The 14324-nt window shown below is 35.7% G+C and overlaps 1 pseudogene; it reads left to right on the top strand.

The window, feature by feature from the left end:
* The first annotated feature begins 373 nt into the window (after positions 1-373).
* LOC120276968 lies at positions 374-1167 on the top strand (annotated as a pseudogene).
* Positions 1168-14324: the final 13157 nt, after the last annotated feature.

The following is a 14324-nucleotide window of genomic DNA, read 5'->3' as shown; positions in this document are numbered from 1 at the left end:
ATAGAAGAGTCATTTCCTCATTCCTTCTCGAAGTTGACTAGTTATCCTTCTATCTCCATGTTAATTTCCAAGTTATAATTAAAAAAAGATAACATTTGTGGAATTCCATGGCCCTTACAGAATTCATGAGCTTGAAATCTTTCTACGTTTCTCTACGTGTTATGGATGTAAGCCTAAAACAACTTCACTCTCAAACCTTCCATCCTTAAAATGGCTACTATACCCTCCTATGCATCATTAGTCAAGCCTAACATTAGAAAATAAAATGTATCTAGTCAGGCTAGTCTTCAAAATGAACATTACCTCTGTACTTGTCGTCTTCCTTAGTCTTATCTAAAAAATTAAATCTTTTTCACATGCAAACCAAGCCCAACAGTAATATCTATTTTTTCCCTATAAATACCACCCCAAACCTTCTTCATTCCTTCATACTTAATCCCCACAAACAAGACATACACACACAATCCACAAACCTAACAATGGCTTCCACAAATCTCCTAACTCTTCTTCTCCTCCCTCTCATCCTCCCACTCTCCTACGCTGCCACCTTTGACATTGTTAACCAGTGCACTTACACCGTATGGGCAGCTGCCGTCCCTTGAGGCGGCAAACAGCTCGGCCAAGGCCAAACATGGACTATAAACGTAAACGCCGGCACCACCGGTGGCCGTGTCTGGGCACGCACAGGCTGCAACTTTGACAACTCCGGCCATGGCAGCTGCGAAACAGGTGACTGTAATGGCCTCTTGGAATGCCAAGCTTATGGCAACCCACCAAACACTCTCGCTGAGTTCGCACTAAACCAGTACGCCAACTTGGATTACATCGATATCTCTTTAGTTGATGGGTTTAATGTGCCCATGGACTTCAGTCCGACTGGTGGGTGTGCTCGTGGGATCCGGTGCTCGGCCGACATCACCGGGCAGTGTCCGGCTCAGCTGAAGACTACCGGCGGTTGTAACAACCCTTGCACTGTGTTCAAAACAAATGAATATTGTTGTACCTCAGGTAGCTGTACAGCAACTGATTATTCTAAGTTTTTCAAGAATCTATGCCCAGATGCTTATAGCTACCCAAAAGATGATCAAACTAGTACTTTTACTTGCCCTGCTGGGACTAACTATAAGGTTACCTTCTGCCCTTAATTTGAGTGTATGTATATTTTTACATGCATGCGTTTTTATGTAGTAGATGGGGGGAAGGAGAGGTATCCTTCTTGAATCATATAAATAAGGTCCTTATTACCAACCTATCAAGGTTGATATGATGAATAAAGGAACAAAAATTTCATGTGTGTTAAGTATATTTTTGAGTTTTTCAAGTGAATGAACTATTTTACTATTGTATTTTTATTTTTTTAAATCAGCACTATGTTTATTTATTTTTAGGGAAATTCTTGTTTCACCCTCGTAATTTTCAAAACTTCCCAAAAACCCCCTCCAACTTTTGCACACCCCGGACAACCCTCCGTTATATTTTACATTCCTTTTAACCCCCCGCCGGTAAGTTGAAGTGGGTCCACGATATGAAATTCCTTTTTTGCCCTTGCAAAAGGTGGGAAAAATGGCGCCCAATCATAACTTTCTTTATGCATAGTTTTTCAATTTTTTTTTTTGTCTCCTGCTTGCTTTTTCTCAAACAAAGTTTAGAAGGCTCATATCTTGTTCTTCTTGTTCTTGTTCTTGTTCTTCTTGTTCTTCTTCTTCTTCTTCTTTTTCTTCTTCTCATTTGGTGTATTCAATTTTAGCTCTTCCGATTAAATTATGGAGAGTTTTTGTGCTATTGCTAGATACAACGGGGAGGGACGAGTGCTAATGTTCACGGCGCTGACTTCTTGGGAATCAGTGTTAGCTGAAATATGTGAGCGATGGGGTCTCGATATTTCCCGTGTCAGGGTGAAGTTTATCACACCGGATGGACATAAAAGCAGTATGTCTCATATAAAAAGCGAGGTTGACTTCCAGTACGCATGTGTCACGTGTACTCCATCTTCAAATGTTACAGTCGTTGATCTTGTTGTTGAGAGCAGATGATGTGGCATCGTATCCTCACGAAAAGCGAGTTCTTCTCGTTGTAAGTTTCTTCTCGTTTATGTTTATATAGTTGTAGAAGTTAATTATTGTTTATTATCCCTGTCACTGTTTACATTTATCAAGTTTCCATTTAAACACTATTGTCTCCGATTAACTTATTAACTTATTATTTAACTTTTTGTTTTAACGTTTAAGATTTATGTTTATCGTTTAAATATTTTGTGTCTCTGTTTAAATATTGATCGTGTTCGTTTAAACTAAAGTGTTGGCAGGAATTCAGAATCTGGCAGCGCTTCTGTTCCACATCATACCGGACAATGACAGGCCGATGGATGAAAATCGCGAACTGCGTTTGCGACCGCCTGTGACGAGAAGGCAACCTGGGTGTCCTAGACGAAAGAGGATCGAGTCGTAAGTGTCCGAGGTCCGCAAGTTGCGTTGTAGCCATTGCCACGTTTCAGGTCACAATCGCAGATCGTGGAATGAATCATTGCCGACTAGGCATTGTGTATATACTTCTTATTATTGTTTAAATATTGAACTTTATATTTAAATATATCTCTTACGTTTTAAATATTTTTATTCTTTGTTTAAGCTGTTATTTTTATCGTTTAAAATAAATTTGTATCCGCTTAAAATGTACAACGGGATGGTGCTAGCGGTTCCCCAAGCGTAATTAATACACGCTCGGTTCCACAAGCGTTTCCACTCCCGTCGCACATAAAAAATCGGAACATTACATTACATTCTATAAGAGATTATTAAGTAATAAGGATATTTTAAACGAGAAAATATTAAGTATATTTTTTGTTGTAATTACATTGATATTATTAAATAATAAGGATATTTTTAAAGCAGAAAATATTAAATTTAAACAGAGAAACCTAAACTTAAAGCAGAGAAAAGCGAAAGTTAAAGGACAAAAAGTTATCATTATACTGATTAAAATGAATGTTGATATTAGCCGATAATGAAAAATGAAAATGAAAGCAGAACCCTACCCGATAATGTACCCTGCGGACTACAATATCATCCAACAAGAACGGAACCTCAAAAGCGAAAGCAGAATGAATTTAATTGAATTTAGATACATGTACATTTACATTGACAAAAATTTGTCATGTTCTTCGGAAAAAAATGAATTGAATTTAAAAGCTGGTTTACATTTGAAAACTATTACACCTATACAATGACTATGACCCCGCTTGTGTACACTCCCTCCGGTTCGTTTTTACACGAGTAAAAGCGGAGTTTAAACAATTACATTGATATTTACACAATGAACTATATACTTAAACACCGAAAGTGTATGTTAAACAATGAATCCGGATTATTAAAGAAAGAATCGTGTATACAAATATAGAAAGAATGACTAAGAACCCGCTGCGAAGACTCCTCCTGGGTCGTGATGCCGGCTGCCCTCCCCTCCCTAAGTATGCGGGAAACATACCTTAATCGCGAGATAAGGGACGTCAGTCTGCGGTACCCGTAGCTTCTCACCGGCAAAGTAGCGCTCGATAAACCGCATGACATAGGCCAGCTGCGATCGACACTTCCTTTTTTTCGTCGTGGGGCTTCGATTGTCGTGAACAAGAGGGTACTGCGGTCGCCGACTCGCCCTAACTCCATGTCGATCTAGAGGTCGAATAGGTTCCACTGCCGAGATATACAAGTTCATATTAGAATGCCGATTATTTATCGAACACTATTACACAAACACAAATTATTAAAGCACTTACCATTTCTAGCGCGTTTTTTTATCGTATTCTTCGCTTTGGCATGAAGAATAATGCCCATATTCTTGTTTTTCATTGTCAAGGGACTGACGACATGGAAGTGGCCACTCATAATTATCGGGAGGATGACGATGTCCACTTCATGCAAGTTCTGCGCGGCATCTCCAATCATAGCCATCGTGGATTCATGTGCGTCGTCGCCTACGCTTTGACATGAACAAGGCCAGTGGCCGTGTGATGGAGGCGCGCCTCTTATAATGATATGGCACTACACTCATCGTCTTTTGCAAGATACATACGAATGCGTCCATCACATCGCTGCGTGACCATCTCCTTCCCCTCGAGCAGGTCGAATAGATTGGCCCGTGTGGTGCTGACAGAGTCATTCTTTCACACGACAGTGTTGTGGTTGAATGGAACAAAGACATGTAAACAATGTTGTAAGTATAAAATTAAACGTTAAAGTATAAACTTTAAATTCTATATTGAATGTTTAAACGAGTAACGGTAATATTTAAAGGGTATCACTTATAAGTTAAATGTTATCGTAAATTTTTAAAGCGTTAACGCTCCTACTTAAATGGTAACTAAAAGCAGTTTAAACAATATCATAAAAAAACTTCAAACTTACTTGTCCATAGGGGCGTTGAGGAAGATCCTTATCAACTCCTGCTCAGTACTTATTGAGGCGCGATTAGTAACGTATTTTTTCTTCGGAATGAAGACTTTCCGAAGTTCTTCTACTTTTATATGGCTTCCTTTAATGGGGGACGACGGCAAAGCATCAACGGGAGACACTTCCCTTACATGCTTCTTGTTCTTGTGGGATTGTATGCGCCTCGATGCGGCACGATCAGCCGTTGGTTCCACCGTGAAGTCCACTTCGTTGAGGATAGACTCAACGACCTTCTCAACCGTGAGTTCCACGGCAGCAGCATCAATGGGAGACACAACGTTGTCTGGTTGTTCTTCTTCATGGATTGTGTCCATCTTTGATGCCGCATCGTCGGCGCCCGGTTCCCACCGTATGCATGATGTTGTCAACAACGAGTCGACGATCTTTTTCCACCGCGGCAAACTCGACGCCATCTTCAATCTCCTCCACCGTGATGGGCATGTCATCAACGTTAACAACATCGACCGCCCGATGGTGCTGCTGCCGATGGTGTCTGCTATTATTTCATCGTCGGCACGACGCGGGTGGAGACGGAGGCATTATTGTTTTCCTCTTTTTGCAAGCTTCTTCGAATGAGGCCGTCTTTGAAGGGCCACCCCGATGATGTCCTCGTCGACGAACTCCGACGGCGTATCCGTCCGGGTGCTTCATTTGTTTGAAGGGAAGCGCGATCGATTGTGATCGCTGACCGGCCTTCCAATGCCTCCACCCGAGCGACAAGCCGAGGGAACTCGGTCATCAAAAATCGGCAAGCCTCGCATGAGAGTTGCGAGTGACATCCTCGCCTAGTGCCCGGCAGGGGAGCCGCCACGCTCGGGGGTTGACACGGTCGGGGAAGCCACGGTCGGGCGGGGTGGGGAGGGCTTCTCGGCCTCGGCGAATCGCGTTTTGGCCCCGGAAGGCGGAGAACGGCGTCCCAGCAAGGCAAGGAAGAGGTTGCCCTCTCATCTTGCCTTTTGAGCAAGCGGTTCCCGGGAGCAATAGCATCCGACCGACGGTTGGCCCGAACAAATACTTCTTCATCAGCATTCGCCGGAACCAGCTCAGGAAACTAGCATGTGTAAAGCAAACAATCTTAGCGAAATTATTTAGTTTAAACAATTAAAACTATATTTACACATGTAACTCATGATATTTAAACGTTATAACCTATTGTGTTAAACGAAGAAACAAACAAATTAAACATTAAACTAAACGTTTAAACGGTAGTTAAACAAAGTTAAATGGTAAGTTATAATGTTAAACGATAGATGAATAAAGTTAAACGGTAAATGATATGGTTAAACGTTAACGCCTACAGCTTAAACAAAAATATTTTTTTGAATTATTACCTCTTTTCCTTCGAGAGATGACAAACTCGTCTCTATCGTCGCTTGCTTCCGTGAAGTATTTTTCACCGTAGCACGAAAGCATCCTTGGGATCTTGCAGAACGGGCTTTCTTTCCGGGTTCCGGTCACTCAGTAAAACCCGGATGTTAAGCGCCACTGCAATCCTTAACATACCCGGTGTTGGTCTTCTTCCCCGCGCATCTAGATCGCACTCGGGTAGCGGCTGTGGTATGTCCTCCATAAGCCACTTCATGCGTCGCTTGCGCCTATGCGTAGCGCCCCCATTCCGGTAGATCATCGACATAATCAACGATCCGATTAGGAACCGAGCAGGAGGTATTTGGGAAGAGAATTGTACCCGTGAGGTACACCATCGATGAGTTTGGCAAAATTCTCCTCTTCTCCCTCCGTCCCAACGAGTTCGTCAAGAGTGCTCCCGATGGAGTCTCGTGTCTCTCGTGACGCCTTCGATAAATACCTCTCTTGAAAGTCGACCGTGTTTTTCTTCTCGAAAACACGATCGCCTCCCCATCGCAGCGGGCCAAGAACGATTGCCACATCTTCAGCCTCGAAAGTCGCGATGCTTTCCCGATCCCGAATTTATTAGTGCGGTTATCGTATCTCCGCAACGAGAGTCAAGAAGGGCCCGCTCTTGGTATACAGCTTCCAACTCGAGAATCGTCGTGAACGTGTCCTTCGGATGATCTCCCGTGTCGAGGGATCATGTGAAATTTCAATTCACCCACGGTCTCCACTCACGCTGTCAAGTAGCATCGCCCATTAACTAGATCGACCGCCATAATCACAAGCTCGCGACAATAACAAAGACATTGTTAAGCGGAAATGTAATTTGTTAAAGCAGTAAACACTCGCTCTTAAACACCGATATCATTTTTTTAAGCACCGACGTATACTATTAAACAGAGATACAAATAATTAAACGGAGACGAACTAACTTAAAAGCGGTAAAAGCTCATTGTTTAAACGGAGACCTCATTTTTTTACAACTGCAACCATATCAACTGAAAGGGTAAACGTAGATTATAAACATTACACAAAGCACAACAATCGGAAAACCATTTCGATCGTATACATAGACGAAAATGTAAAAACAAAACAAAAAAACCGTGAGCCGAGACATCTCCTCGAGACTAACAAAAACCCCAAACCCGATTAATCCCCCTGAAAGCTTCAATGTCTTCCAACAAAAACAAAATCACAAACCAAAACCGAAAAATGTCTCTTCGTAACAGAATAGTTAACAAAAAACCATAATGAATACCTTAGACTGCAAAGTGACGAAATGCCGAATACTTGCACGGGACTTCTTCTTCGAGACGCCGGTGGAAAGGGAAGAGTGCCGGTGGGAAGAGAAGAGCTGGAGACGCGAGTTGAGCTGGAGTCGCGAGTTGAGAGAAGATAAGCAGCTGTAATGCCTAAGAAAAACCCACCCACTTCCTCTCACACCGCCGAAATGGGTGCAGCCATGACTTACCGTGCAAGGGCATTTTCGTCCATAAAATTTTAAATACACTCCGTTTAATGCCGTCACGTACTTTGGGGGTTTCAAAATCATGGAGTTGAAAAAGAAGGGGTTTTTGGGTATTCCGAAACTATGGGGGTTTGTTTGGCAATTTGGCAAAGTTGTAGGGTTTTTTTGGCAATTTCCACTTTATTTTATTTATCTGAAGATATACTAGCATATATGGTTGAATATTCAACATGGTAGAAATTAGAAGCCTCATTTTTCTTTATGATCAATTGTATTATTTTTTTTATAAACAAAATTAAAATTTAGAAGCATACCTGAATCAGTACAACTAGAAGCTAAGCCTTTTTAAAATAAAAATTATTTTATTTTAAAACATATTTTCATTTTAATTTTCTACAAAATATTTTATTACAATTGTTTCATCAAATAAGTTTTAAAGTAAATTAAATATATATGTTTGTTATAAAATGGTAAATCAGCATTTTTTTTATCTAATCATTAATATTTGTTTATGTTTTTTAGTGAATATTAAATAATTTTATAAAATTAAATATCGCGTTTTCATAACATAGAATTTTTTAAAAATATATGTAACATTTGTAAAATTTAATCATCTATTAATTTATAATATAATAAGTGCACCAGAATTATTGAGTTTCAAAATATTTTAAATGAAAAGAAAAGAAATTATGCCCGAATTAAGGTCTAACTAGTTTAGAATATTTTGCATAATTTATGATTTTTTATTGATAACACCATCATACGTGTCCTTAGACTAGTAGCATATGAGAAGGTTGACTTCACAAAAGCACTCAGTGATTATTAATTCACCTAATTTTCCTCTAAATATTATGTTTATTCTATCATGACCTTAAATAAGATGGGAAAAAAGTACCTTAAAAAAATTCCATCTGAACTCAAATAAACTAAAACATAAAGAAATTTCTAAAAGTTTTATGACGAGAAGAATATGAGAAAATTTTATTACAATTAATTTTTCTTAAAGAATATTCATTTATTTTTATTAAATTTATATAATTATATATATATGTATGCACTTAAAAACCACAAAATATTTGTGTATTCCATCATAATAATAATAATAATAATAATAATAATAATAATAATAATAAATTATTATTTTAATATCCAGCCTTCACATTAAAATGATGCTAAATTTTACTTTGTTAAGTGAGAGGTGGAGGGAGTAACATCATTTTACAATATTAGTAAGGATGAATAGTTTTTTTTTTTATCTTATAAAAAAATAATAATATAATTTTCTACTAATATCCAAATCAAAGTTGTTTTACGATTTTTATTTACCACACTTGCGGTCTCACCTTATAAATGACCAACTTTTTACATAATAAAAGAATTATATTCAGTGTTAAATTTCAAAATAATTAATTGCATGAAAAAATAAATTAGTAAAAATATTTTTTTTTATTTAAAAATATTAAAGTAAATGTTGTTTTATACCTAAGATATATATATATATATATCTTAAAAATTAGTTTATTTGTTATGAAAAGAAAATGACCTGGATGTGTGGGCTCATTTGGGTTGAATGCATGCATGCATGCCACGAATACAATTGGAACATGGAAGTCTACGTGTGCAATTTACAACTTGAAGATAACGATATTGTTATAATAGTACTAGATAAATTCTCTTAATTTGCATTGGGTTTTTTATATTTTTATATTTGTAATAGTTTTGTGTATATATTTTATTTATGAAACAAATTTTAATAGAATTTTATCCCTATTAGAAAAAAATTTTAATTAATAATTTAAATAAAATGATACAAATAAATAGTAATAAAACAATTAAAAATCAAACAGTATTGAGATTGAACTCTTGCAATATTGTTTATGGACATACAATTCAAAATATAAACAAAGTAATTTAACCAACTAAATTCTAATAATATGCATAGAATATGTAAGAGAAAATTAACAAATTAACCACAAACAAAATAATACCTAATAGAAAAAACCCAAAATTAAAATGAAAATAATATTTAGAATTGAAATAAAATAGTAAAATAAATATAATTAAGCAATAATATATTTCATAACTTTTTCAACGACATATTGAAAGAATTAAAACCATGATTTATTTTGAGCATTAAATCACATGATTAACACTAAAATATATTGTTTTTCTTCATTAAAATTTTGCTAATACACTTAGCTAAGAATCTCATTATTTTTATGAAAATCTAACACCTTCTAATCTGCTGAAACTAGTTTTTAATCTCCTATCTGTTGAAAATTTGTTGTTATTCAGGTGCTTAATTGCTAGCTTAAAAATATGTTCTTTCCCCCTTCCGCTTGCTCATGTATTGAAAATGAATGTTTTCTATTTTATTTGCCTGGAAAATAGTTTTTCTTTTTTTTTTTTAAATATCTTCATTGCATATGAGGAAGTTATTAATTTGAGTGCTTTGTGTTGAGTTTTGAATTTAACGTTATCCTGCTTCTTTATTCAAACCCATTTGCTCAAAACTCCTTTTGAAATCTCTCAAAAGCTGAGCTTTTGATTGCTGAGTCTTTGTGATCCCTTGACAGCTTTGTGAAGGTCTTGAATTCGACATTGTCAGAACCTATATTGGACTCTAGAAGCAATGACAAAGGGTAATATGCATGCCCTTGAAAACACAAACAACGGTTTTTTATCCATTTCAGGATTGGGCTCCTTGTGGAATCCCCAAGATGCCTTTTATCCTTTATGGGGTTTGTTTCCTATATTTCTATGTCGGTCAATTTTTTTTACATTGTTTGGAGATTTTAGAATATTAACTATTACTCATTTTATTTTTCATAAAATCTAAACATAATCAATATCCGTCATTAATAAAAATATAACATCTACAGACTCCAATGTCTAGATCGGTTCAACCCTGCATTAGCTTGCAACTTCACGGATGCTCATAAATGAAGAATTTTCAAAGTTTTTATTGACTTGACCGCATTGTTGTCTCCGTCTCTCCGTAGAATTGTCACATATATATTTGCACGGATAGAGTGTTTTGTTAAAATGAAAATTTAGTTAAATGGTAGTTATGAGTATATATGGGCTTACGTATATAGGTATATAAATGATGTTTCTTTTTTATATATAAATAGATGACAAATGTCGCATAGTTAAGGGTAGTCAGGAATGTGCAAGTGGAGTTAATATCTATATACACTAGTGCCATAACATAGTGTGGGTTTTGGAGTTGGATCTTGAGTCTTTTTCAAAATGAACACTTTATAAAAAAATATAATACCAATAAATAAGGAGGCTATTACACATATAAATAATGTATTACTTGTTTTTTTAATAAATATATTACCTATTTTTACTTTTCAATATATTCAATGATAATTAGTATTTTTTTTAGGAGATTGACACGCCCCAAACTCAGCTCAATTGGCAAGGGAAGCTAACAAACGGCCGTACATCTACAAGGCCGAATCCAAGTAGACATACAATGCCTCAAAACCTGATCCCAACAGAATAAAGAATCAAACTGAGTGTTTGCAAAAACCAAAAAACTTATTCAATCAAAACTAAGGCCCACACACACAAAAAAAAAAATGATACTTACACTACACCATTATGGATATTTGGCGGCGCATATATCGCGGCGTTTTATGACAACGCCACTAATATAACGGCGTTCATAAAATAAACGCCACCAAATGTATGGAATAATAATCATTTTCAACATTGCCGGCGTTTATATATGTAAACGTCGGCAAAAGGTTATATTTAGCGGCGTCCATATATAAAACGCCACAAATTTCCCGCGCCCGCCAAGAGAAAAATATGGCGCGAATATTTTCTGGGGTTAGTACCGGCGTTTTAGAATAAAACGCCACAGGTAATGCTTTTAATTCAGTCAATAATGTTTCTTTGGTGGCGTTTTTATTTCCACAAAATTACAACGCCGGGGAAAGTTATTTATTAACGGCGTGTTAGACGAGAAACGCCACTGGGAATTCATTCTCGCGCCAGATGAGTTTTTGGGCACGAATAATATCTATTATTGCCGGCGTTTTAGGAGTAAACGCCACTGAACATTTCCATTTGTTTATGACAGTACTTTGCCGGCGTGTTGGGTGAAAAACGCCGCCAAGAATTGGGAACCCTTCCTAAAATTCCTCTTCTTCCTTCTTTCTTTTAGCAGTTGTCTTTAGCTTTGTTCTTCGTAAATACACCGCTGAAGAAGGAGCACTCATTCTCCCAGCGTTGATCTTCATTTCTAGGTTAGTACTCGGTGAATTTGAAAATTTTATGGTTCATCCGCTAGATTGAATTGGTTGAGGGTTTGATGAATTTTGCTTGTCATTACTTCATAGACTATCGGTGGGGGTTTTATCGCATCATTCTTGCCGTTCGTGTCATCAGCAACCCTAATTCCTAAAGCATTCCTTCATAGTTTCCAGGGTTCGTCACTGGTATGTTTCTCTTCTCATCCTCTAGGTTTAACACCTAGCTTGTGCTTCCTTTTCACCCTTTTTTCCCATCTTCTTATATATAAATTTGTACAATTTCAAGAATCTACATTTGCAGTATACCAAATCTTCATGATATTGCAATTGTATTGGGACCAAACTCACCAAATCTTCTGATAGTTTTAGTTGTATGAATATATCAAATAGTTTGAATAGTTATCACCAATTCATGGGATGGCGACAATGGACAATGAATGTAGTCTAGCAATTGTATTTGTATGCAAGGTTTCTAAGGTGATTTATAATTAATCTATTGGCAATGCAAAAGACAATGGATGAATTTGAAGAAGGTTAAAAGCAATGAGTCGTAAAAAGATTACCATCCCAAGTCCAATAATAGCTATGACCTGTAATGTCTTCTTCCATTCTGCAAAAATAAAAAATAATTGTGGTTAGTTGCAGGTAAATTAAAAATCAAGTGACAATTATGAAAGTTTTGCAGTCATAAATTATTGTCTTAGATGAAATTAAATGACCATTGTTAGAAAAGCCTTTTCTCTATATTCCTTCCCAAACTATACACCTATTCAATAAGTTAAAATTGGTGTTTAGATGACCTGACAAAGTAATGGCTCAAAGGAGAACATGCACCATTGAAGTTCATTGAGGTTCAATAAATTCAGAATATGAAATTTCAATTTAGAAAGACCACTACCACAATATAATTAATTAATACATTCAGTTTCCATATAATATCAGAATATGAACATGCACATTGAAAAATAATATTGATTTTTGGTGTCTGACTAAAGCATTGCTTACCTAATAGTACTGCATATATAAAGGCTGCAAAGAGGCCCTGTACATAAGCAACCAATATCAATGTTTTTGTAAATAGGTTAAGAGATATCTGGACAAACAAAAATCAACAAGAAGTCCAAATATTGACTTGAAATATAAACACAGAAATATATCTCTGAGACTTGGTGTTTCGTATCACCAACTTGACTATAATAGCTTCAAATTTAGTCAACAATCAAACAAAAATCCTAACTAAACTTTAAAATAAGAGGAAAGCAAGACATCATTAGAAAAATTGGCAAACTTTGAGACAGAACTGTTATCATCTCACCAACGCATGTGAGAATATATTGAAAAGAATATATTGAAGACAGTGAACTATTTTGACAACAGTTGAAATTTATCCTTATTAAATTGTTCTGAAATATATAGATGGGTATGTGTTTTGTGGTTATGGCCTGATGATTTACCTTCACAACTATGAATGGCCTTTTCTTTTCAGGTTGTGATGAAATAAAAAATGATCTCATTGTACCTCATTCAGTATGTGGACTCCTCTTTTCATTTGCTTGTTTATATACAAGTCTTGTTAATTTTTCCTTATTAATTTTTTTTAATCTTTTTCATAAACTTTTCCTTGGAGGTGATGCAATGTCATGGACCCCACTCAAAGGGAAAACCAAGGTCAATGCAAGGTTTTGCATGTCTGCTCTTCACCTTCATAAGAAAACTATATCAATCCCACCACCTTCTCTTTTGGTTTGTCTCCCTTCCACCTTAAAATAATGCATCCACTTGTCTAAGAAATAAGTTGTTTAGAGTAAGTATTTATTTACATCAATCTTGCCTTTTTTAAGTAACTTACTTTTATATATTATCATCATGGTGAAACAATTACCATATAACTATGAGCTTTTGGGGCCTTCTGTGTTGATACTTATAACCATTGCGGCATTTAATAATTGGAGTCAATGACTAAAGTTTCTTAAAGTAAGATGGACATATCTATATTGGATTTATAAGGGAGTCAAAAGTTTAGCATTCCCTATTCACATTACACATTTAGCCTTGAATACATAAACAATGCATATCTTAATTAGTCGTTATCCTTTATTTAATTATTATAGTATAATTAATAATCAAAAGATTAAATTAATACGTACCAATACCTAAGAGTCTCTCTTTTTAATTAACCACTAATATATATATTAGTTGTTATCCTTTACATTGTGTCATCTCTTTCTTCTGTTTGATGAAATACAAAGAGACTCTTTTCATTCAAATATTATATAAGCATTCGATAAATGTTGAATTTGGAACACTCTCCTTTATTCTTAATTGTTGATATTATAATTTGCTTCATGTTGTTGTTGTTGTTGTTTTTTTTTAATGTTAATGTGATGATGTTGCCTTAAGTATACTATTTGTAGAAAATATGTCTCATACTACTCTTGTCCTTTGTCAACCTTTAATCTTTTGTTCTTTATTGTATTCCTTTGTTAATTTGCTGATGCCTTAAATTTAATCCTTAAGTATATGATGTTAAGTATAATCTTGACTTATTGTATTGATTTTTCCTGATTTTGTCTTGCTATTTACATAGTATCTACTTTGATAATGTATACCATTATTTGGTTTGGTAGATATTCTTTGACCCAAATGCTTAACTAATTAATAATGTTTACCCTTATTTCGCTTCATTCCTCTATTGATGAATCCAAGTAACAGTAAAAAAAAAAAATGAAGCTTTGAGTTTTAAAATAATTTTCTTTATTTCATTTAGAATAATGTTGCATTTTGAGTTGT

The sequence above is a fragment of the Dioscorea cayenensis genome, chromosome 15 (genome assembly GCF_009730915.1).
Source record: "Dioscorea cayenensis subsp. rotundata cultivar TDr96_F1 chromosome 15, TDr96_F1_v2_PseudoChromosome.rev07_lg8_w22 25.fasta, whole genome shotgun sequence".
In the NCBI taxonomy this organism is placed as follows: domain Eukaryota; kingdom Viridiplantae; phylum Streptophyta; class Magnoliopsida; order Dioscoreales; family Dioscoreaceae; genus Dioscorea; species Dioscorea cayenensis.
This window is presented reverse-complemented; position numbering and strand designations above follow the sequence as displayed.